Consider the following 26,351-nt stretch of genomic DNA (forward strand, 5'->3'; position numbering starts at 1 on the left):
AGTATGTGGCAAATTTTTATGAATGGCAAATTTGCTATAAAATTTGCATTATTCCCAAGAAATTTCATGAATGAAATTACGCAAAATTCTAAGAAAATATTAAATGTCTTACGAACCGGTTATGTTATCAATGATATTATCCATGACAAACACCTTTGTGAGTACGCCTCACATCTGAGCTTTGCGGCGTATGACAAAACAAAATATGAATGAAATAATCAGCTGTTCCCACGATTAAGCAATCTCAAGCTAAACTTATTTTTGAGGAGGAATAAATGGAGAGTTTTGTTGTTGGATTCTTTTTTTCGAAAAAGTAAAGAAACGAAAAAGAAAGAAAAAGAATGTTTTTTCAAATGTGTTTTAGAGAGATGTGTAGGAATTCTCCTGTGCAGCAAAACTTTCATCAGCATCATATCGTCGATACCACTGATAAAAACATTAAAGCTGCCAAAGCTATATGACCAGAAATAAATAAAAGATAAATCCAAATTCGGTCATGGTCGACTACAAGACACTTTACACTTTCCTGCTCACCAAAAACAAATTTTATGCCAATATCAGACAAATTGAATCAATACCAAACAATATAGGCTATTGAGCAAGCATAATACATACGAATGCACGGACGGACAGATATGGGGTCTGAGACCAATTTTAAAGAGTGCAAACTTTCGTCACAACAAACTATAAAAATTGCTACCATATAAGGGCTTAGGGGATTGTTAATAAAATGTAATGTCTCTATGGTAAGACAATATATCGTCCACCACAACTACATCACATTTTGGATTTATAGGAACTATTTTGGTCTTAAACATCTCCTCTATGAATGGTAGAAAACCCGATGAAATAAAGCTTTTCAACCCGGCATTTATTGTGGTAATATATATTTAGTTTAATAAACCACACGTAATAAAGTCTTTTTTCTTTAATGCATTTAATATATACAATACATGCATACAACTAATCATTTTTTCATGTTATGTTAGTGTAAAGTTATTCTCAAAATTCTATGTCCCATCGGAGGCACTGCGTGCCTCAAGTTGTCCGTTGTGAAATTTGGAAAACTTTTGTCTCTTACACATCTAATGAAAGAAGGATACCAAATTAGTAAACATTAATAAAAATAATAATAAATGATATACTTACCTAAACTTCATTTTGTTTGTTTGCCATCTATTCCCAGAAATATTGTAATATATATGGATGGTATCATAAAATCAATGAAACTTTACTTAATATATCAAAAAGTACTAGTTTTCTCTTAGCCTGAGAGAACCACAACATAGAGTTACTCTCATATGTAATAATACAAGCATGTAATATGAGACCAAAAACGAAACATAACGTTTTGAAGGCAACACGTGTGTTTGAGTTCTTCAGTACAATTTGAGTCGCCGTCGCGATTCGAAGAATTTTTATTGCTTTAAAAAATTTACAAAAAACAATATTAAATGGAAGCGTTGGAGCTCATAAGTAATATAAAATATGATAAAATTATGTTCTTTACTGGTTTGACTATATTGCGGTTTTTAGTAAATCGGTTCATACATTTTGACCAATTATGCAGACATTAATAATCAGGGGAAAAGTCTAAAGGAAAAGTTACATGTATTGCATGACGTTTTTAATATATCCCAGCAACAAAATTTGGATGTTCTTCCAAAGGCACAACTTTAAAAGCACTTCCAGAAGATGCACTCCCAATGATGTTCTTTATTTTAACTACCCAGGAAGTTCTTTTAAGTCAAATTTTTTAACTTGGTTTTTCATACCCTTAATGGTTAATTTTAACTTTTTTTGTTTCAAATAGGATAAAAAAGAGTAAGAATTCATAAAATGGTACAAATCAATTAAATTTCGTCGAAAAAAGTGCTAAATCCAATCTGAAAAAATTGTAAATTTTTTAAAATATTTGAGGTCAAACTTTTTCGACAAGAATCCATTAAAAATTATAAAAAATTATAAATATTATTTAGTTGACAAAATATCACAGAATTTTTTAATTTACATCCAAAACATTGAATTCGGATCACACCTAAAGAAATGATGCAAATTCAGTGCAACGGCTTTTAAAATGGAGGACTTCCGTCCTATGACAAGCCCATGTTAAATTCATCGCTTCTGCGTCAATTTTGTACCACTTCCGGATCCAAAAAGAACATTTTCATTACTTTTTTAGCGACGCTTTTTTTGCTGGGATATTATGGGAAAGTAGACATTTTTCAATGACGAAAAATATGTATACTTCATTTATAATATTAAAAACTGCATTCATATTATGTATACATTCGTAAACAATGAGAACCTGTATTTATACCCTTCACCCCTACTGTGGTACAGGGTATAATAAGTTTGTGCATTTGTATGTAACGCCAAGAAATAATTGTCATAGACCCATCTTTTAGTATACCGATCGGCTTAGAATTAAATCCTGAGTCGATTTAGCGATGTCCGTCTGTCTGTCTGTCCGTCGTCTGTCTGTATATGTAATTTTGTGCACAAAATACAGGTCGCAGTTTAAGTCCGATCGTCCTCAAATTTGACATAACGTCTTTCTTCGGGTAGAAGACAATCGCTATTGATTTTGGAGAAAATCGGTTCAGATTTAGATATAGCTGCCATATATAGTTATCACCGATTTGATCATAATTCACGTATTTATGAACCGACGTTCTTCAAATATTGTATATCTGAATGTTTTGTCAGTCCCGTAAAAACTGCCAAATATCAGCTGAATCGGTTCAGATTTAGATATAGCTCCCATATATATCTTTCGACCGATTTGGACTTATATGGCCCCAAAAGCCAGAGTTTTGCCCTGATTTGCTTCAAATTTTGCACAACAAGTACCTTTAATAGTATCATTAAGTGTGCTTAATTTGGTTAAAATCGGTTCCGATTTAGATATAGCTCCCATATATATCTTTCGTCTGATTTGGATTTATATGGCCTCAAAAGCCAGAGTTTTGCCCTGAGTTGCTTGAAATTTTGCACAAGGAGTACGTTTTATAGTATCGTTAATTGTGCAAAATTTAGTTGAAGTCGGTTCAGATTTAGATATAGCTCCCATATATATCATTCGCCCGATTTGGTCTAATATGCCCACAGAGGCAAAAGTGATACTCTGATTTACGTGAAATTTTGCAGAGGAAGTAGAATTGAACTTGAATCTTTGCACAGGCAGTAGAATTAAGGTTCTGCATATGCGTGTTTATTTTGGTTGAAATCGGTTCAGATTTTGATATAGCTCCCATATATATCTTTCGCCCGTTTTTCCGTCATATGACCACAGAGGTCAAAACTGTAATCTGATTTACGTGAAATTTTGCACAGGGAGTAGATTCAACATAGTAACTACACGCTCACAAAAAATCGTTTCTGTAACATATACTCCCAAACATATTTTGCTTCAAGCATATACATTTTTGGGTATTGCCCAAACATTTATATGTTTGATCTCTTCCAATATATAATATGTTTGAAAGCATATTAGTCTAAACAATATATGTTTGGGTAGTCTAAGTTCCAAACATTTTGTATTTTTGCATCCAAATTCAATAATGTTGTCTTCCAAAAAACAATATGTTATTATGTGAACATATAATATGTTTGGAAGCATTTTGCACCCAAAAATATTATATGCTTAAAAAAAATTCTCCCAAACAATATTGTGCTCAAAATTTTATTTATTTATTTATATATTTACAATCATAATGAATTATGAAAATAAACAGGTAATATAGGTGCTAACAACATAGGTTTTCGACCTGAATGCTCAAAATTTTTTTTCTGCCCAATTGTATATTCCCCCACATCTTTCTCACTTCCACGAGATTTTTTAGTTCTTAGCACTTTTTTCTGTAATACAAACATTGTAGAAGAAATTATTCAATTGTATGATTTTTTTTATTTTAATTTTACCTTTTGCCGGACGGGTATTCGAACAGCGGACCACACAGTTTGTAAGGATCAAAGAAGTAGCTGATCAATTGCCCAAGGAAAAATAAAATGTTAATTTTGTAATAACAAGCAACAACCACCAACTTAATTCAATATCGCTCCCTATTAAATAGCGCTCCAAGCTACTAAACACATATATGTTTATAAGCTATTTCTAAATTAATATATGTTTGCATCCAAGTATATTATATTTACAAACATTTTATGTCCCAAACATAATATGTTCTAACATATTAACATATATGTCCCAAACATGTTATGCTAGTTTATGAACATTATATGCTTGCACTCAAAAATATTGTGTTTAAAAATTTGTGTTCCAAACATATAATGTTTATAGCCAAACATATGAAAAACAGCCTTTTTCATCCGTGCAGTTGCCTCAAAATTGGTTCATATTTAAATGTTTCCCCTATTTTTTTACTAACATTGTGTTCCACCTCAGCGCATTAGCCGACTTAAATGTAAAATCTATAAGTATTGGAGAACTCTGTACAGATTTGCTCAGATATACAGAATATATGTATGGATGGATTCATATAGCATACAACACATTGGACGGATTTGATATGGTATCGAAAATGTGGACTTACAAAGTAGTGAAGGCTATAATATAGTCGGCCCAGCCCGACTTTAGACGTTCCTTACTTGTTTTATTTTATGAATTATTTTTATATAATTTATGAATCCCGTGTTTGGAAAATTTTTGTTAACACTATTCATAAAATAAATATATTTCCTTTTGTGTGTATATAAACTGATAAAGAACTGCAGAATGATGAATGGCTTATATGCAGCGTTGCCAATTTAGCTTTTTTCCCGCTAGATTTGGCTTTTTTTGAAGACGTTTAGCGGGAAAAATATGCATTTAGCTTTTTTTCTGGCCTTTTTTCATTACCCTTTTAGCTATTTTTGGCTTTTTTTATTTTCGACATGTTCCTATTGAAATCTGGATAAAACTTAGTTTTTATCTAAGTCTTGCTGCCAGAATAAGGTTTTCCGCACATTTCAAAGCTCAATTGAAGCCTTAATTATTCCATTATGCGGGCATTTTTGCAGCAAATACACCTTGTTGTAAAGTTTTTTCCTCGTATTCATAAAAGTTATCGTAAACTTTAAATCTACTATTACCATACAAATTCCTTATACAAACTGTCAGTAAATTATTAGGAATAATAGCATTTGACTCGTTTATCCTTTTTATTTTATTATAATACGTATTCTAAAGTTATTATGATATTACTAAATTAAAATAGTAGATGTGAATTGCTTTGTACACTGAAAAAATATTGTCATGAGGCCAAAGATTTCATGTCTTTAAAATACGAACGCGAATTTTGGTTATAATAGCATTTGTGAATTTCTCTTATATGTTATAAACTGTTTTCCTTGACCAGAAGCCGATAAAATCGTTTTGTCCTTATAGTTAAGTGATTCAACTTAAAAATGGCTATCTTTTCATGAAAGAAGGCTAGGGTCAATTCTAAAAAATTCTTAAAATTAATTAAATAGTCTTTAAATTTGTGGAGTTTTTGTATCTTGACCACAAACCAAAATAGCGTTCAAAAATAGAAGAGGTTTTTCAACATTTTATTTTAAACGTATTCACAGAATAATTTCTACTTAAAGTCGAGTCTGAATTAGGAAATTTAAGTTGTCGTTAGCACGTTTTTAAAGCACTGTGATAGCTCATGAAGAAAAAGCTGAAAAAACGAATAAATTCAAATTTTAATCTGAATCAATACCAAAATCATTAGTGTACAAAATCTGTGGAACCGAACATAGAAGTAATTAAGGAAATTAAGGAAATAATTAAGGAATAAGGTATTATTTTTTTAACATCAAAAAAATGCCATAAAAAATTCGTAGTGATAGGATCAAAACAAATCTGCTATTTATTGATGGAATGGATTTACATTTACGAAAATTGGACAACAATAGGTTTGTATGGGAAATTTTCGAATAAAAGTTATTCAGTATAAACTTGCAAGACAGTTAGAATGGGTTTTATTCTCTTGGGTAATATTAGGAGAAGTGTACACGTTCACGAATTTATCATTAATTCAGTTAAAACGAAATATATTGATATTTTCTAATGCAGTTCTATGTGACATTGGACTTGTTGATGATTAACCAGCTGATAATTGCAAGTTTACCGGGAAAAAAGTTTTTACTAGGAAATATAAATGAAGGACTTCCAGTAAAAATTTGTGATAGTAATCAAAATGTATCGAGTACGCAAACAGAGCTAATATGACATAGATTTTCTTACAGTCTCACAGAAATGGAAATAAAATGAATACAATTAAAATAATATGCATTTAAGTGAAATAAAGCATTTAAGTTTGTTAAATTTCAATCAAAAATGTGACTTTTGATACAAAAAAAAATTAGCGTTTTTTTCTAGCTATTTTTTTTAACATTTTTTAGCTTTTTTTGGCTAGTTTTTTGGACAAATCTAGTGGTTTTTGGTGAAACAATTCTGGCAACGCTGCTTATATGGGCATTTAATATGCCTCCATATGGACTAAGACAAGTGTTACAACCACCCAGTTCGCAGAAAAAACTGAAGCAAAATAAAAATCAATTATTGGCATAATTGACTGAAAAAATTATATCAAATACGATTTTTATTAAGTCAAATATGAAAATAATTGGTTGAATGAAAAACTGGCAAAAATATCAAAATTCCCTGGTAATTGAATTCACAACACACCAATTACTATGTTCAAGTGGACCAAGTGTAAATGTTATTGATTTAAGTATAATTTGTAATTGACAGATAAAACTGTTTATGACGTTGCTACGTAACGAAAAATAAATAAATAGAAACAATAAAATGTCATTTATTTTTATTATTAAGAAACTTCGTAAGTACATGGTCGAATTTACCCGTAAATAAATCCTGGTATCGGTACCGCGAGTCGGAATGATTACATTAGCAACATTTTTTATCTAAATACTAATGTTTTTGGTCAAACGCATTTTTTTTTGGAAAGTACACTCAAAGATTTCTCTTAGTATAAATGAACATTTTCATTGTGAGTCTGACGTGTGACGTGTTAGGAACTCTTCCTCTCTCTCAAGCATATTTACGAAATACTGATGTACGTTCACGCAAACAGAACTTTTAAAGGCGGTTAACGATTCACAACAATTTTTAGACTCACGAGAGCTCTCGTGACTTTGATTATTAGTCGAGATCACGACCAATCACGATTGTTTCACAGCACTAACTTTTTACGATGGAAAGTTAATATAATATATTAAGTACACACAGAAAACAGATTGGTTGGAAAACGTTTGCAGTAATTAATATTCGACACTCAGAACATAATATAAGTTGTCTCAAGAGTTTCCCAGTATTGTAGAATATTTTTTGTCCCCTACAACCATTTGGTGAAAATTCCAATAAGTTTTCTTGTGTGTTGCAAGATAAATAGTTGTGGCAACCAAATGTCTCTTCTATGAAAAATATTTCCTGACATCGGTACATTCGACCTACCGTAAAGAAATTTCTCAACTGTTATTTAGTAATCATCACTCACATTTGGTAACCACAGCCGAATTCGATTTGAATAATTTTTCAAATGTCAATGTCATCATTGTTAAATTCATTATATTTTGTTTTATTAAATCCATAACATGTGAACATGGATTTCAATTCAAAACCAGTACATATGGTGGAAAATACTGCCAAGATGTAAAACCTCCATGGGCCGCATACAAGGTATTATCTTCAAAAGCTCGCAATGGACTGAAACCGAATAACAAACAATGGTTTGTAGCTGAACTGTTTATGCTTAAGGACACAAAATAAAATTTCGAATTTCAGGGATCAATGAAATCATCAAATGCGGCCTGAGGAAATCAAGTTTAGTTTTTGGACCGTAAAGCATACTACGGTGGGTTATGGGCGCTAACTTGATTCGGATTTTGAAGGCGTTTTAAAGGCTGTTCATCAAATTTTTCATTGAGGAGGTTGAACTGTTCATCAAATTTTTCATTGAGGAGGTGTTTGTGTCATGGGTAATGATGAAAAGCCAAAGATTTTCGTTCGCAAGTAAGTAAGATAAACATCAAATTGCAACTCACTCTTCACCATTTCTCTTAATTTCCATAAAATATGTAGAGATATCTTAGCAAATGTGACCATTACCGAGGTTGGGAAAGGTAAATATTTGGTTTGTCTGCCTCATCATCGGTCTCAAAATCTCAACATTCCCCTGCTGCCGATATATAAGAAAAATTTCATGAGCCTGATTGAATCCCAAGTCACACTGAAAATTGATCACGTGATTGTGAGTGGTCGAACTAACAAAGTTAATGTATGGGCGTGAGTATTGGCGGAAGTTGGGAAAATCTATGTTATTCATTTGCTATGGGACGCTTCCAATGATGATAATATGGTACTACAACAACAACTGGAAATATATGATTGTGCTTTTGAAGATTTTGCAAATCTCCACCTTAGCTATTTCATGGGACAGCCACGTGTTTTGGGACTCTCGTAAAATATACAAATTATTAGCCAAATCGGTTCAGATTTAGATATAGCTCCCATATATATCTTTCGTCCGATTTTTACTTATATGATTATTAAGCAATTTATATTTATTTTTATCTTCAGATTGGTATTGATTTTGCTTTAAAATTTCATTTGGCAAAAGATATTAAAATTGCATGGACATCTTTGGAAAATAAATTGTTCACATTTTTAAAAACCAAATTGCCGAACTCTACTTTACTTAAGAAATTCGATGACGGGGATACATCTTCAAATCAGGGTTTGTATTTTTTATAGTCGATACTTATGTAAATAAGCACTCTTATGATTTCAGAATCGAAACAATTTTCAAGATTCTGGACATTGCATCAAGTGTTCCCTCCCCCACATTTAGTATTTTAGACTCGCAAGAATCTTTTGCATTTATAGGATGTACGAAGGAAGAAATGGCAGCAAAATTAAACTTAGCACAGCTCCAAAATCGGTGTATACAACTAATATCAAGTCCATTGTTCTATATTTCGATGGTATTAAATATCCGTTTTTAACAATTCTTGTTGCTGTTGATATTTTATTTAAAATATTTTATGTCTTTCATTTACAATATCCCGAAGAATTAGATATTTTTTATAACTTCATCCAAGACTTTTTTATGACATGCCTAGGTTAGGTTAGGTTAGGTGGCAGCCCGATGTATCAGGCTCACTTAGACTATTCAGTCCATTGTGATACCACATTGGTGAACTTCTCTCTTATCACTGAGTGCTGCCCGATTCCATGTTAAGCTCAATGACAAGGGACCACATTGCAGTGAAACCACTTAGAGAAGCTTTGAAACCCTCAGAAATGTCACCAGCATTACTGAGGTGGGATAATCCACCGCTGAAAAACTTTTTGGTGTTCGGTCGAAGCAGGAATTGAACCCACGACCTTGTGTGTGCAAGGCGGGCATGCTAACCATTGCACCACGGTGGCTCCCTAAAAAGAACATGCCTAAAAAGAAAAAAAAAATACGAAAAAGTTTCCGTTATAAAAAATGAAATTTTAACATTTGACTTATAATTGTTTAACTTAAATTGTTTCATTTATCAACACATTATCTGAAACCATTTCAATGTTTAACTGCTATATGAATTATACGTATTTCATATCTATACAAAATAAAATAATTTTACAACGAAATTACAATTTGGGTAATTGGATTTACAATTTTCGTCATAAGCTGAAAATCAAATACAAAAATAATTGAATTCACAATTTTTTTATTTGATTCAAATATTCACTTTTTTCTGTGTTTGTAGTAGAAATTTCTACGCAATCTACGGAGTAGGGTACATAAGATTCGGCCTGGTCGAACTTACGCCCATATATACTTCTTTTTGTTATTTAGTTGGTATGATTTTTTCAGAGGTATTCAGCATTCGCACCGAAAAAAGTGAATATCTGATACAAATACAAAAATTGTGAATTCAATTATTTTTGTATTTGATTTTCAGCTTATGAGGAAAATTGTAAATCCAATTACCCAAATTGTAATTTCGTTGTAAAACTATTTTCATTGTATTGAGTAGAAACGTAATTGGAATTTGGCATGCCATTCAAAGGAGATAGTTATCAATCTAAATACATTTGTACTTGAATCATATGCTGCTTTTCAATTACGGTCGTAATTGAACCGAGTTAAATGTTTATTAAATGTTGTGCCGTAATCAATTAATATCGTAATTATGTTTAATACGATGATAATCAATTTAGTACTGTAAGCCAATTACTTCTGTATTGAGTTCAAATGACAAAGTAATTGGTGTTCCCATTTCATTCAATTACTATGATTTTTAAGTATATGAATAAATACACTGAAAAATGTTTTTTTGTTGGTTTTTATTAAGATTAAGTTTTATTTAACAAACATATATAAGTGAAATGGATAATATAAAATAATACAAATTTATATAAAATATGGACGAGTTGGAGAAAAAAGCAATATAAATAATTGTGTTAAATCTATAACACTAAAAATAAAAAAAAAATAAACTTATAAATGATAATTCAGAATAAAACATAGTTTTTTGTAAAAAATTTTTGTATAGATATGAAATACGTATATTTCATATAGCAGTTAAAGATTGAAATGGTTTCAGATAATGTGTTGGTAAATGAAACAATTTAAGTTAAACAATTATAAGTCAAATGTTAAAATTTCATTTTTTATAACGGAAACTTTTTCGTATTTTTTCTTTTTAGGCATGTCATAAAAAAGTCTTGGATGAAGTTATAAAAAATATCTAATTCTTCGGGATATTGTAAATTAAACACATAAAATAGTTTAAATAAAATATCTACAGCATCAAGAATTGTTAAAAACGGATCTTCAATACCATCGAAATATAGAACAATGGACTTGATATTAGTTCGCCGACAACTAGTAACTTTGGTTGTATACACCGATTTTGGAGCTTTGCTAAGTTTAATTTTGCTGCTATTTCTTCCTTCGTACTTCTTGTAAATGCAAAAGATTCTTGCGAGTCTAAAATACTAAATGTCTTTCTTATTTTGGACCCATTTTCATCAGAGTTTACCCTTTGTGGGGTAGGGAACACTTGATGCAAAGTCAAGAATATTGTAAATTGTTCCGATTCTGAAATCATAAGATTGCTTATTTACTTAAGTATCGACTATAAAAAATACAAACCTTGATTTGAAGATGTATCCCCGTCATCGAATTTCTTAAGTAAAGTAGAGTTCGGCAATTTGGTTTTTAAAAATGTGAACAATTTATTTTCCAAAGATGTCCACGAAATTTTAATATCTTTTGCCAAAGGAAATTTTAAAGCAAAATCAATATCAATCTGAAGATAAAAATAAATATAAATTTATTAATAATCATATAAGTGCAAATCGGACGAAAGATATATATGGGAGCTATATCTAAATCTGAACCGATTTGGCTAATATTTTGCATATTTTATGAGAGTTCCAAAACACGTGGCTGTCCGAAGTTTTAAGAAAATAAGTTGATAAATACGTCAATTATGACCACATCGGTGATAAATATATATGGCAGCTATATCTAAATCTGAACCGATTTTTTCTAAAATTAATAGCGATTGTCTTTGAGCCAAAGTACAACTCTGTGCCAAATTTTAGGATGATCGAACTTAAACTACGAGCTGTACTTCGCACACAAAATTACATATACAGACAGACAGAGGGACATCGATAAATCGACTCAGAATTTAATTCAACTAAACGATAGGTCTCAGACTTTTCCTTCTTGGCGTTACATACAAATGCACAAACTTATTATACCCTGTACCACAGTAGTGGTGAAGGGTATAAATAGAATGAAAGTAATTATATGTATATTCCAAAGCTTTTTCCCAAGTTTTAGAATGGTCCAACTCAGGATGTATGTAAGTTTATACAACGAAAGAATTTATTTACATATTTTACTAAAGTTATATTTCATGTTAGCCTGATACCGAAACAGGCAATTGACGTCCAAATGCATTATATCTAATTATACAATTATTTTTCGAGCTTTATGGACAGATATAAATATAATTAGATATTTTATTAAAGTTTTCTGCGAATTTTGCGACTTTTTACGAATATACGAAATATATTCTAAACATATTATATTAACTTTCCATCGTAAAAAGTTAGTGCTGTGAAACATTCGTGATTCGTCGTGATTTCGACTAATAATCGAAGTCACGAGAACTCTCGTGAGTCTAAAAATTTCTGTGAATCGTTAACCGTCTTTAAAAGTTCTGTTTGCGTGAACGTACATCAGTATTTCGTAAATATGCTTGAGAGAGAGAAAGAGTTCCTCCAACACGTCACACGTTAGACCCACAATGAAAATGTTCATTTTTACTAAGATAATTCTTTGGGTGTACTTTCCACAAAAAAAAAATCCGTTTGACCAAGAACACTAGTATTTAGATAAAGGTACTTACCTGTGAGAAAATAAAATATGATGCGCCAAAAATTTTGTTAATGTAATCATTTCGATTCGCGGTACCGATACCACGGTTTATTTGCGGGTAAATTCGACCATGTACTTACGAATTTCTTAATAATAAAAATAAATGACATTTTATTGTTTCTATTTATTTATTTTTCGTTACGTAGCAACGTCATAAACAGTTTTATAAGGCAATTACACATTATACTTAAATCAATAACATTTACACTTGGTCCAATTGAACATAGTAATTGATGTATTGTGAATTCAATTACCAGGGAATTTTGATATTTTTGCCAGTTTTTCATTCAACCAATTATTTTCATATTTGACTTAATAAAAATCGTATTTGATATAATTTTTTTCAGTAAATTATGCCAATAATTGATTATTATTTTGCTTCAGTTTTTTTTCTGTGCGGGCTTAGGGCCCCATAAAAAAACTTTGAGCATGTACAGACGATTTTCATTTTGCGCGTCAGTTGAGTGTTGATTGCTTGGAATGGACGGAGAATACGGAATTACTGTGTTTTGTGTTAATTTATTTATTCATAAGTGGCACGTGGTTGTAGATGAGGACAATTACATTTTTCTTAGTACAATATTCACTGAGCCAACATGGTTGCAGGTAAAAATGTTACATCGTCGCCGAAAAACTAGATCCTATAATTTTGTTCTTCGAATATTCTCTGCATGTACAGAAAGTAGACGAGCTGCTAACAACAAACGTAGAGCAAGTAAGACTCGGTCCCAATGTGAAACAAATGATTGATGGAAGTGTTGACATCATTTTAAATTTGGTGATAAAGCCAAAGAAGTGTCTGTCTCGCTAAAATAATAGACCAGAAAACTAAAATCTCTTTCGCCTTTCGTGGTGGATGAAGGAGAACAGATGATATGTCGCCTCATGTTAGTGGATCAGTCTTCCAAGTAACAGTTTTTAATGGACTCTGGGGCTGATCAGTTAATCCAACTTCTTTATATCGAAATGAAGGAAAAGAAGTAGAAGCATTCGAACTACAATCCAGGTTTACAATTGTCTTTTTTATCTAATTCATGAATTAATCAAATGAATTATTCTTATATATTTTCCAAACTAATGAATTTTGATCTTAACTTCTCTTTTACAATTGACACTGACTATTTATTCATAGTGGCAAGGCCGTTTGTTATAGCCGATATAATCCAGCCTATCATTGGTTCTGATCTTTTAGAGAATTTCGATTTTCTTGCTAACGCAAACAGACCTTGCCCCATTAATAAAAACACAAATCATATATCTGCAGTCACTTGCAATATAAATACTTCCGCACAATTATCCGCTTCATACCGCAATTCAGAGATGTAGCAAGACTGTCGAATCAAATGCCTCATATTAACCATTCATTAACACATATAATAAAATTCCGCCCGTTTATAACAAGGCTAGAAGATTGTCAAAGTTAAAACTTTCAAAAAAGGAGATCGTGTATATGCTTAAGCTTGGAAGGCGAACAACGAATGGATCCTTATGGAGACTATAGGGAAGTGAACAAAGTGACCGATATCCGTGCCCTTTATCCATCATTTTGTAGGAAATTTACATGGAAAAAATTACTTTCAAATGTTGATTTGGTTAAATGATATTTTAAAGTTCCAGTCGACGAGAAAGATATTCCGAAAACAACATCACCACGCCATTTGGGTTGTTCAAATTCACCCTATGCAATTTGGTTTGTGCAGCGCTCTATAAACTTCCCAGCGCTTTATGAGTGATGTATCAAAGGACAATAAAGTTGACCTAACACGAAAATTAAGATCTTTGAAGAAAGCAGGGCTTCCTTTGTAGCCACAAAATAATTAAACTTAGAGTATGTTCTATTGAATATTGCAGTATAAATACAAATGGAACAGTATCTATTATTCGAAATGTAACAGAAGAGTGATTGACGAGAATAATTTGCAAATTTTACAATAACGCCAAGATTTTACTAATGCTATAATTATACCAACTCCAAAACTTATTAGTCTTTGTAAATATTGAAATACATAGCTCTTACCTCCACTATTAAAGAGATATGATATGCTTTGCAAATAAATACCGGAAAAATGTTAAAAATATTGTGCATTGTGGAATTGGAAATAGGCAATATCAACTTCGACAGTCAATTATGATTTCTTGCTGAATGCACAATTTTACTTTAGAATGTGATAAAAAATTATGCTGAAGAACTGCTCAATCTGCAGGGGAAATACTCGTAGTATTCTTCGGTTATGTGTGGTATGAAAGAACGACTGCTGTTATCACAATAAGACTTAGTCGTCCAAAATGAATTGGTAGGTGTGGCCAAATTTAATTTAAATAAATGATAATTTTATACACCCTGTATGAATACTAAATTAAAAATTGAAATAACATCAGGATGGAGGGGCGGATGAAGTACTAAAGACATTAAATGATTAGCATAAATGTATATATCAGATTGTACACATATAAATATGTAAATATAAATAAAATTAATAAATTTGAAAAAATACCACAATCGCACAATACCAACAAATCTCACAGTGATTAAATGCTAATCTGGAATTCCCCTAATCAGATTTATTTAACACTTTTTTATATATGCTCCATTTGAGATAGAAAGGAAGGGAGAAAGATACCAAAGACTCAAGTATGGAACTCTATCTGGCAGCAAAAAAATAGAGTTTGATGTATATAACGATTGTGTGATTGGTTGAGATTTCGACAGCATCGAAATTAAGCAAAGGTGAACCGTAGGAGTTTGTCAGATTTGCGCAGACCTGTACAATTTAATAGAGAAATGGTAAGTTTTATATTAAAACTTTGGCTTTTTAACTAGAATATTTATTTCATTATGTCCTTCACATCGATAACAACACAGATTTATGAGTCAAAATAACTTTCTTCATTATTCCTCTAAATGTTTCAGGTACAAATTTTATGAGATACGTTTAAGTTGAATTCCTTACACCATTTTATAAAATGTCCCCAAATATGGTAAGTTACAAGATAATATAAAGAATTAAAAACTTATATTTTATTACATGGTGTTAATTTTTAACAATTTTCATTATTACTTCAATTTCTTCAGCAAGATATGTGAGAAATATACTTACGATGAATAAACAACATTAACATATTCTTAAAATGTCCAAACAGCGAGTTTAAATGAACTACTTTCTACTTTTTATTCACAAAAAAAAAAAACATTGTATTAAGAACTTTCATCATAAGTTTTTATAATAGTTTTGTTTAAAGAAAGTTTACTTTTAATGAATGATCATTTTAATAATGGAACAACGGTTTGTTGTTCCTTTAAATATTTAATTTCTCTGTACTGTGGGATGATTGATTTAAAAATAGTTCAGTCTTCGACATTTTAAAGAGACTGTTAACCAAATTTTATTATTGGGGCTCCTAAAAAATAATCAATTTAAGCAAAATAGTACTGACTTTTTAACTTGGTAGGGGTATATACATCTTATGATGTTGTAAAATTTAATTTCTCTGTACTGTGGAATGATTGATTTAAAAATAGTTCAGTCTTCGACATTTTAAAGAGACTGTTAACCAAATTTTATTATTGGGGCTCCTAAAAAATAATCAATTTAAGCAAAATAGTACTGACTTTTTAACTTGGTAGGGGTATATACATCTTATGATGTGGTAAAATTGAACTAAAATACAATGCTAGATGAACTAAAATTTAAGAGAATTATAAACTAGACAAGCAGTAAAAAATTTTAAGGGCTAAATCATGGTCAATTTTACTACAGTTTAGTTAATTTTTCAATGGAAAAGGGTTCACTGTTTTTTCAGTGTATTTATCAGAGATTGATGTGTCCAGATCACTCTGGACACATCCCACCTTAGTCGCAGAGTTCCTTGATACAAACTGAAGTACCAAAGCGCATAACATCAAAATTGATGAAATTACAATAAACTGTTACAACAACATAACAGGTTGGCTGATAAGTCCCCGGTCTAACAAAGAAAAACACATTTTTATACCCTTCACCACTACTGTGGTACAGGGTATAATAAGTTTGTGCATTTGTATGTAACGCCAAGAAGGAAAAGTCTGGGACCCATCGTTTAGTATACCGATCGTCTTAGATTTAAATTCTGAGTCGATTTAGCGATGTCCGTCTGTCTGTCTGTCCGTCCGTCTGTCTGTATATGTAATTTTGTGTGCAAAGAACAGCTCGCAGTTTAAGTCCGATCGTCCTCAAATTTGGCACTGAGTTTTACGTTGGCTCAAAGACAATCGCTATTGATTTTGGAAAAAATCGGTTCAGATTTAGATATAGCTGCCATATATATTTATCACCGATCTGCTCATAATTGACGTATTTATCAACGCATTTTCTCAATATTTCGGCCAGCCAAATATTTTGGGGCTTTCGTAAGATGTGCAAAATATCAGCCAAATCGGTTCAGATTTAGATATAGCTCCCATATATATCTTTCGTCCGATTTGAACTTATATGGCTTCAAAAGCCAGAGTTTTATTCTGATTTGCTTCAAATTTTGCACAAGGAGTACGTTTAGTAGCATCATTAGGTATACCAAATTTCGTTGAAATCAGTTCAGATTTAGATATAGCTCCCATATATATTTTTTGTTTGATTTTTACCTATACGGCAAAAAGCCAGAGTTTTATTCTGATTTGCTTCAAATTTTGCATAAGGAGTACGTTTAATAGTATCGATAAGTGTGCCAAATTTGGTTGCAATCGGTTCAGATTTAGATATAGCTCCCATATATATCTTTCGCCCGATTTACACCCATATGATCACGTAGGCCAAAATTATTCTCCCATTTACGTTTTTTGCTGAGATAGCAGGATTATTATTCTAACTATGCATGTCAAATTTGGTAGGGGAAATATGGTAGAATGTTTCATATTTTAGACCCATTTTCAATGGGAGTTTCCTCCAACTGACTCGATAGTTTGCACAGAGAATACATTTAATATGCTATTTAAATGTGTCATCTTAATCTAATATGGGCAAAATACCCACATCTGTGACGATTTTCCCATATCGTAGTCATATTCTACACACTGCAATGCCAAACTTTTCACAGAATGGTCGAATTTTAAATAAAGCTCCGACTTGTGGAAATATCACCCGAATTGGCCAAATAATATAACACAACCCACAATTTACAACTTAACAGGTTGCCTGACAAGTCCCCGGTCTGACGCATAGATGGCGTCGCTAATATTAAATGCATATTATTTTTATATAGTACCAACCTTCAAATAATTCGTGTCAAAATTTGACGTCTGTAAGTCAATTAGTTTGTGATATAGAGCGTCTTTTGTGAAGCAACTTTTGTTATTGTGAAAAAAATGGAAAAAAGGAATTTCGTATTTTGATAAAATACTGTTTTCTGAAGGGAAAAAATGGAAACTTGGCTTGATAATGAGTTTCCGGACTCTGCCCCAGGAAAATCTACAATAATTGATTGTATGCAAAATTCAAGTGTGATGAAATGAGCACGGAGGACGGCGAACGCAGTGGACGCCCGAAAGAGGTGGTTACCGACGAAAACATCAAAAAAATCCACAAAATGATTTTGAATGACCGTAAAATGAAGTTGATCGAGATCGCAGAGGCCTTAAAGATATCAAAGGAACGTGTTGGTCATATCATTCATCAATATTTGGATATGCGGAAGCTCTGTGCAAAATGGGTGCCACGCGAGCTCACATTTGACCAAAAACAACAACGTGCTGATGATTCTGATCTGTATTTGCAGCTGTTAACTCGTAATACACCCGAGTTTATCCGTCGATATGTGACAATGGATGAAACATGGCTCCATCACTACACTCCTGAGCCCAATCGACAGTCGGCTGAGTGGACAGCGACCGGTGAACCGTCTGCGAAGCGTGGAAAGACTCAAAAGTCCGCTAGCAAAGTAATGGCCTCTGTTTTTTGGGATGCGCATTGAATAATTTTAATCGATTATCTTGAGAACGGAAAAACCATCAACAGTGACTATTATATGGCGTTATTGGAGCGTTTGAAGGTCGAAATCGCGGCAAAACGGCCCCGTATGAAGAAGAAAAAAGTGTTGTTCCACCAAGACAACGCATCGTGCCACAAGTCATTGAGAACGATTGCAAAAATTCATGATTTGGGCTTCGAATTGCTTCCCCACCCACCGTATTCTCCAGATCTGGCCCCCAGCGACTTTTTCTTGTTCTCAGACCTCAAAAGGATGCTCGCAGGGAAAAAATTTGGCTGCAATGAAGAGGTGATCGCCGAAACTGAGGCCTATTTTGAACCGAAGGAGTACCACCAAAATTGTATCAAAAAATTGGAAGGTCGTTATAATCGTTGTATCGCTCTTGAAGGGAACTATGTTGAATAATAAAAACGAATTTTGACAAAAAAATGTGTTTTTCTTTGTTAGACCGGGGACGTACCAGCCAACCTGTTATCTTGGCGTGATTTGACCAATATCATTGTAAAATCGCCACTGCTGAGTAGCAAAAATTTTACATATTGTCCTATATCTCGAATACATATGTATATGTTTCATCCCAGGGTGTTAGCCGATTTAATTTTTAATTCTAGCGATTTTGTAGAAGTACAAAAAATTGTCTCCAAATAGTTTCAGATATAAATATTTGTATATAGGAATATAAATTTTGATAATAACTCCCAACAAATTTGAAGAAGTTGATATGGTAACACAAATTTTGGTCTACATAATGGTGAAGCGTATAATATAGTCGGCCCCGCCCGACTTTAGACTTTACTTATTTGTTTTGTCAAAATTCGTTTTTATTATTCAACATAACATACTTAACTTCCAATCAAACCTTTTTCAACGAAATGAAAATGACAACCAATGTTCGTTTATCTAAAATTAAGTAGGAAAGAATTAGTTTTTGCCTGTATATGGCTAAAAAAAGATGGACTCGATATTAGAATTGAAATAATATAAGATTTTAATTCCCGGTAAATTAGGTATAATTGCGGTTTTACATGCTCAAGAAATAAAAGCGGGAGAATGGACATCGTCACCGTATATATTAATGAATCTGAAAACCAGTTGCACTGTTAGAAAAATATGTTTTTCATATGTTCCGATATAAACAAAATGTGCTTCGGGCACAATTTTAACAAACAATATATTTAAGTGCAAACATGTAATGTTCCTAAACTAACACTAAATGTTTGGGACATCTATGTTAATATGTTAGAATATATTATGTTTGGGGCATGAATGTTTCATAAAAATCATGTGTGAATGCAAACATATATAAATTTACAAATTTCGACTAAACATACATATGTTGTGATATTTGAATCAAAGCGACAGTGAGAGTATAGAGAAAGAAATAGAGATGGAAACCGGGGGAGTTGACAAAAGATATCAACATAACACAGCGACAGAATCAAAAGAGAACAATTTCTGTGAAACCGCTTGTATTTTGATTCGGAAAACTGTTTTATGATAAGGCCAAAAATTTGATATGCTTAAGTCTAAATATTATTTAATTTGAATAAAGAGAATAGACATTCGGAACCAAGAGAATAGACATTTGAAAAACAAACAGCATATGTTTTCGCCTTGAGAGCAGCATTTTATGTATGTGTGGACACGTGTTTTGTTTATCATTTTGGCATTATGGGCACAATTGTTTCTTCGTTCGTTAAAAGGAATCAAGGGTATTCATAAAAATAACGAAAGGGCACTATACTCCTTTTAGAGTTGGGACAGTAAAATAAAATAAGGAGGAAATAGTGAAAAATTACACAGTAAAATGTATAAAAACAAAGTTTAGTTCCACTTTATTAATAAGTAGTCCACGAGGAGTTGACGGACGGAAATATAAAAGCGGGCATTAAGTTCGAGTTTTGCAGCTAAAACAACTTAAAAAGTTTATTTTCTTTAAAATTAATTATTAAAGCAAAATAAAAGACATTTTAGAGCGATGGTGTTAAATGCTAGTAAAAAAAACTGTTCACGCCTAAAGATTGTGTCTCTATTTTAAAAATTTTGGTATAGATTCCGAGCCAATGAAGCCGAGAATTCAAGAAGGCATACTTTTAAGACAGAATTCTCTTTTAAATGTGGGTTTTGTGTATTTGACTCTATGAAGCAAATTTTATTTTTTCGCTTTTTCAACTTTTTTCATATGCTATCAAAAGTCCGTTAAAAACAAGACAGTAGAAATTGTACTATGTTTCAAGCAAAAACGTCTTTAAAATAAAGTGTTTGAAAAACCTGTCCTATTTTTTAACGATTTTTGCTTTGTAGTCAAGATACAAAAATGCAACAAATTTAAAGACAATTTCATTAGTTTTAAAGATTTTTTTCTGAATTATTAAAGTCAAGTTGACCTTAGTTCAAAATTTTTTCTTTCATGTTATGGTACCCATTTTCAAGTCAAATCACTTAATTATAAGGACAACACGACTTCATTGAAAAGTTTATCGACTTTTGAACATGGAAAAAACTTTATATTAGAGAAATGTGTCGTGTAAGCTAAGCAAAATTTGTATCCTTATTTTAAGGACATGAAATCTTTGGCCACACGACAATATTTTTTTCAGTGTACTCTTTTTACAGTTGTTACAGTAAAATGAAAACATTGGGAAACAGTGAAAAATTAAACAGTAAGATCTATAAAAAAAATTTAGTTCCTCTTTATTAATAAGTAGTCCAAGAGGTGTTGACAGATACTTTCGAAAATAAAAGCGGACATTGAGTTTGAGTTTTGCCACTAAAATTATTTCTCATTTTAACGGCAAAACTCGCATCGGTAAAACCAGAATAACATTATAACTCTTTTAGGCAAATTGTATTATAACTTGGTGGGGAATGATCCAAAGTAACAATTGAATAAGTTTATTTTCTTTAGAATAAATTATTAAAGAAAGCAAACAATTGTTCACACCTAAATAAATTTATGTGTTGGTTGTAAAATTATTGTTTCGAATTTAAATATAATGTGCTTTTGAATGGTTATCCTTAACTTTAGTATTCGATGGAAAAATATTTATATATTACTCGTTTTTTGAATTTCTTCGAAAACTTCAAACTTGTGTACAAAACCCTTTTTTGTTACAAATTTTTTATTTTTGCAATAAAAAATAATATATGATTTGAAATCAGTCCATTTCAATATCGAAACCAGGATCCTTGGCATGCAAGGCGGACGTACCAACCACTACTCCACGTCGCCAACAAATGTATGTTTAACAATGTTATGTTGTTAAACAATGTTATGTTTGCATCGGCTCGTGGGCGCCGCAAGCTATGCTATATAAATATGACTTATAACGATAATTATCTCTTGATGACCATAACAGCTACGTAGCCCAGTGGTTAGTGTGCTGGCTTACAAACTGTGTGGTCCGCTGTTCGAATCCCCGTCCGGCAAAAGGTAAAATTTAAAAATATTATAAAATTTAATAATTTCTTCTACAATTGTATTACAGAAAAAGGTGCTAAGAACTAAAAAACTCATGGAAGTGAGAAAAATGTGAGGGAATATACAATTAGGCAGAAAAAAAATTTGAGCACAATCTTCTTTGGGAGAAAATTCTTCTAAGCATATAATATTTGTGGGTTCAAAATGTTTCCAAACATATTATATGTTCACATAATAGCATATAGTTTTTTGGAAGACAACATTATTGAATTTGGATGGAAAAATACATAATGTTTTGAACTTAGACTACCCGAACATATTATATTGTTTAGGCCAATATGCTTTCAAACATATTATATATTGGAAGAAATTAAATATATAAATGTTTGGGAAATACCCAAAAATTTATGTGCTTGAAGCAAAATGTGTTTGGGAGTATATGTTACAGAAGCGATTTTTTTGAGGGTGTGTGTTCTATCTATTTTTGAATAATTTCATATACAGAGAAATCAATGTGATATAGATTCTTCAATTTGTATATATTTTACAAATATGCTTATGAAATAATAACTAAGTTCAACTTTGTTGGGGCTACTACGGCAATCTTGGGAACTATAGAACTATTAAGTCAATAGCTTTAAAAAACTTAATTTTGGAGTTAGATAATTTTTCTACAACCATATGCTATCCCATTATGGTACCACATTTTATGTTCTCCTATTTGTGGATTATTTGGGTCCAGAGGCAAATAAAACTAAAATGGTTCTTATAAATGCAGAATCTGATGTATGTAAATTTAACTTTAACTTCGAGAAGCGTACCATTTGAACAGATTTTGAGGTAGCCATCAAATTTTCAAGTAAGCCATTACGGCGAGTTTTTGAGAAACTATGGGGGTCTGGTGCAATATAGAGACTTTTGTCATAAATTCGAGTTGACAAATTTATCTCCTACCAAATCGTATCCAAAAATTTTATTTAAAGTTCAATAGAATTACAATAAGAATAAAACGACTGAGGCTTTTAAATAAAAACACTTATTTTGCAGCAACAGAATTTAATTTTAGGTTAAACAACCGAATGCTGAAACTACTCTAGAAACTGTGCTAGGAAAGTAGTATCGAATAAAACTCAATATGAGCTGTTTAAGTGTATTTTAGGCAGTTTTTTTAATAGCAAAGTTCTGTCGTACCAAATTTCTGTTATCATTGACCAAACAAGGTTCTATGTTTTATATTTGGAACCTTGTTACATCAAAATAACACAAATTTGTTTTATAGAACCTTGTCAATAACAAATAATGCAATTTGTTCAGCTCTCCCCTTGCACGACAGCATGTTTTTATAACAACAACCATGTACAATTACTTTGTTTTATAAAAATTGTAACCACATCATGACTACACACACATTTTTTCTGGTTTAGTCACGAAATTAATTGATCCAATTAATTTTTTAATTGAAATTGGGCATAAAAAATTAATTGATTTCATTGGCAAATCTCGATTATTTTTTAATTCAGGTATAAATTAGTGTTTTGGAACATTTCATACTTTTTGGGCATTATTTTTGGTTTGATAACAGCATCAAGCAGTCTAGACAATGAATGGACTATTTTTTTGTTCCATTCTTCCCCATTCTTCCATTAACACTGTACCAAATTACATCAAAATCGGTTAATAATAGTGACCTGAATACTGCGAACAACAAATACATGGTCATGCGGATGGACACCAAGGGCCAAACTGATTTTTTTTTCTTGAACTTTGCACAGGCAGTTGATATTGATGTAGGTCGGATGGTATTGCAAATGGGACAAATCAGACCACGTTTACATATAGCCCCCATATAAACCGACCCCCAGATTTGGCTTGTGGAGTCAATCCCTTTGAAATTTGGAACGTGGTGGTAGTATATGGCCTCCAATACCCATGCAATGATCCACAAATATATATGGCCCCCATATAAATCGATCCTCAGACTTGACCTCCGGAGCCTCTTGGAGGAGCAAATTTCATCCGATTCGGTTGAAATTTTGTACATTAGTATATGGTATCTAGCAACCATGTGATCCCCAGATTTTACTTCGTGAGTCAGTTTTATTTGTTTCTAAATAAATTTTCCATTAAGAAAATGTTTTTATTCGGAATGAAATGGTTCTAACATACCTTAGAACCAGATAATTGAATATTTGTTGAATATTGTTAACTGCTGTAACTCGGAGTGCCTAATCAAAATCTAATTTTTTACAGCCTATTTCTGACATCCGAATTCTGCTCTTCGTTCGCATACAAAACGAAAATCAGCTGATTTCGGTCTCTCTAAGCTCTATCTAAACGAAAAGTGAGACGAAAATCAATGCGAACGAAAACGTAACGTTACCACTAAAATAGGGGTTCTCTAACTCCATTCGTTAGCATTTTGTAGAACAGAAATGTCAAATCCACCCACTTTGCAAAACCTTTCGTTTTGTGGAAAATGGCATTCATAAATAGAGAAAAACTTAATAATTGATAAAGTGATTAACGCTTTTTGGCGCAAATATATGATAAAAGTGGTTTATATCGATCAATTTCTCTTTATAACCGCCATATAAACCGTTTAAAGGAAATTTTAAAACGAACAAACGCATACATTTGGAATGAAACACTCATTAAAAGAAAAACCAAAACCTAATTATTGCAGATATATAGAAATACAAATACATATCTCTCTACGAGGGCTAATTTTTTTAAAAAAATATTGAGCTAAACCAAATATGAACAATGAGAAAAATTTGCAAAATAAACGGCGATGCCAAATTGAATTTTATGGAAAATAATTTTTAAAATGTATGGGCCTCTTTCAAGTAATTGAAATAATTGAGATGTGGTAATATTAGCATATGACAGTAACGGAATCCATGCGAACGAACGAAAGGAAGTAAGAGAAACCCAAATCTAGACGAAAGTGAGTGACTGCGTTCGTTCGCAATTGCTTTCGTTCGGATATCAGAAATAGGCTGTTAATCAAGCTTCATATAAATAATGAAAATGTAATGGTCTGTATAAAATTTCACATCAATTTGCCAAGAACTATACTCTATTCACTTAGAACCTTGTCATTCTAAGGTCGCGAGTTATCAGATAGAGAAAGTGCAAGTTTTTGCTAGAGATTTTTTCCCCAGTAAATTCTAGCAAACCATAGCATACGTTGTCAACTGGTTGTTGGTAACAAACAATCAGCACTCGTACCCTCTTTCTAGTTTTTACTGGAGAAGTACACGAACAGACCTATTTTCAACAGATGGTTGCCACAAGTGGTAAATCTAGGTCGGTAAATACGTCGGTCGTTTCTACCGATTTGTATTCTTTGTTTGGGATTGAGTCCAGGTCGTTTGTATGCAAAGCGACATGCTCACCATTGCTCGATTATAAGAGAATAGTTTAGTATGCTGATACCATCTATTTTTGATTGTTCCAAACGTCTAGAATGAGCAAAACATTTTATTTAAAAAAAAACCTTTTGGTTAGCAAAATAAATTGATTTTTGCAACATTTCTTTTTTATTTATTTTATTATTTTTTATTTATTTATTGTACTATTTTACTCTTTTGTAAGCATAAATCAAATCAATATCGGAAAATCTTAGCAGCTTGATATTAAATATGTACTTATAGTTTGGACTTGGTTTCACCAACTTAAATTGAATGTGAAAATATGGCCACGTGCCCGCAATTAAAAATGTTCGTTTATGTGGTATTGATATCATTTGGTTTCAGAATTTGGACATTCGACATTTTTGTGTTTGTTGTTTGAACCGATACTGTAATTTCTCATTAAAAATATGGTTATCGCTAGGCAGAATCACATAAAAATGAGGACACAAATGAAGAAAATTAATTTTAAAATCAAAACAATTTTGGCTTTGAATAGATCGATTTGTTTGATAGCTCCCGTAGAACATATCACGGGCCCTAACACTATTAGAGGCATGTATGAACATGTGTCCGTCAAAATGATTGCACTGTCATAATCATCATCAAACAACAATTATGGTCATTTGTACATACATACAATTTACGAACAACGAAAACCATTTGAACACAGTCAAAAATCAATATAGATTTGTACACACACCAACAATATCTGTACATAGAGAAAATACATCCAAGCTAAGTTTGGACAATTTCTAAAATTCTGAAATCTGTTTTGCAGGGCTTCTTAATTTTTTTGAAATACCCGCAATAGTCATAAAGGAAACATGGTTGTGGTGAACTTTCACTATGAATATAATATTCATAAAGTAGTATAACATGTTTTTGACATATATGTTAGAACATATTATGTTTGGGACATCTTTTTCTTAAATATAATGTCTTTGTATGCAAATAGATTATATTAGAAAAGATTTTATTGATAATTCATTAACAACATATAAATTGCTTACCAATTATTATGCAAATATATAATTTAGAAATTTCGTATAAACATATACATATATGTTTAGAAACTTCAGATAGAGTGAGAGA

General features: G+C 31.7%; 1 long non-coding RNA gene across 1 annotated transcript; it reads right to left on the reverse strand.

Annotated features, from left to right (window-relative positions):
* Positions 1-10,632: 10,632 nt before the first annotated feature.
* Positions 10,633-12,565, reverse strand: LOC142223818 (uncharacterized). Its single transcript, XR_012718912.1, has 3 exons — positions 12,433-12,565; positions 11,163-11,319; positions 10,633-11,108 (listed from the first exon to the last, which is right to left on the reverse strand). It is a non-coding gene; the product is annotated as an uncharacterized LOC142223818 (long non-coding RNA).
* Between the last annotated feature and the right edge of the window lie 13,786 nt (positions 12,566-26,351).

The sequence above is a fragment of the Haematobia irritans genome, chromosome 2 (assembly GCF_050003625.1).
Source record: "Haematobia irritans isolate KBUSLIRL chromosome 2, ASM5000362v1, whole genome shotgun sequence".
Lineage (NCBI taxonomy): Eukaryota > Metazoa > Arthropoda > Insecta > Diptera > Muscidae > Haematobia > Haematobia irritans.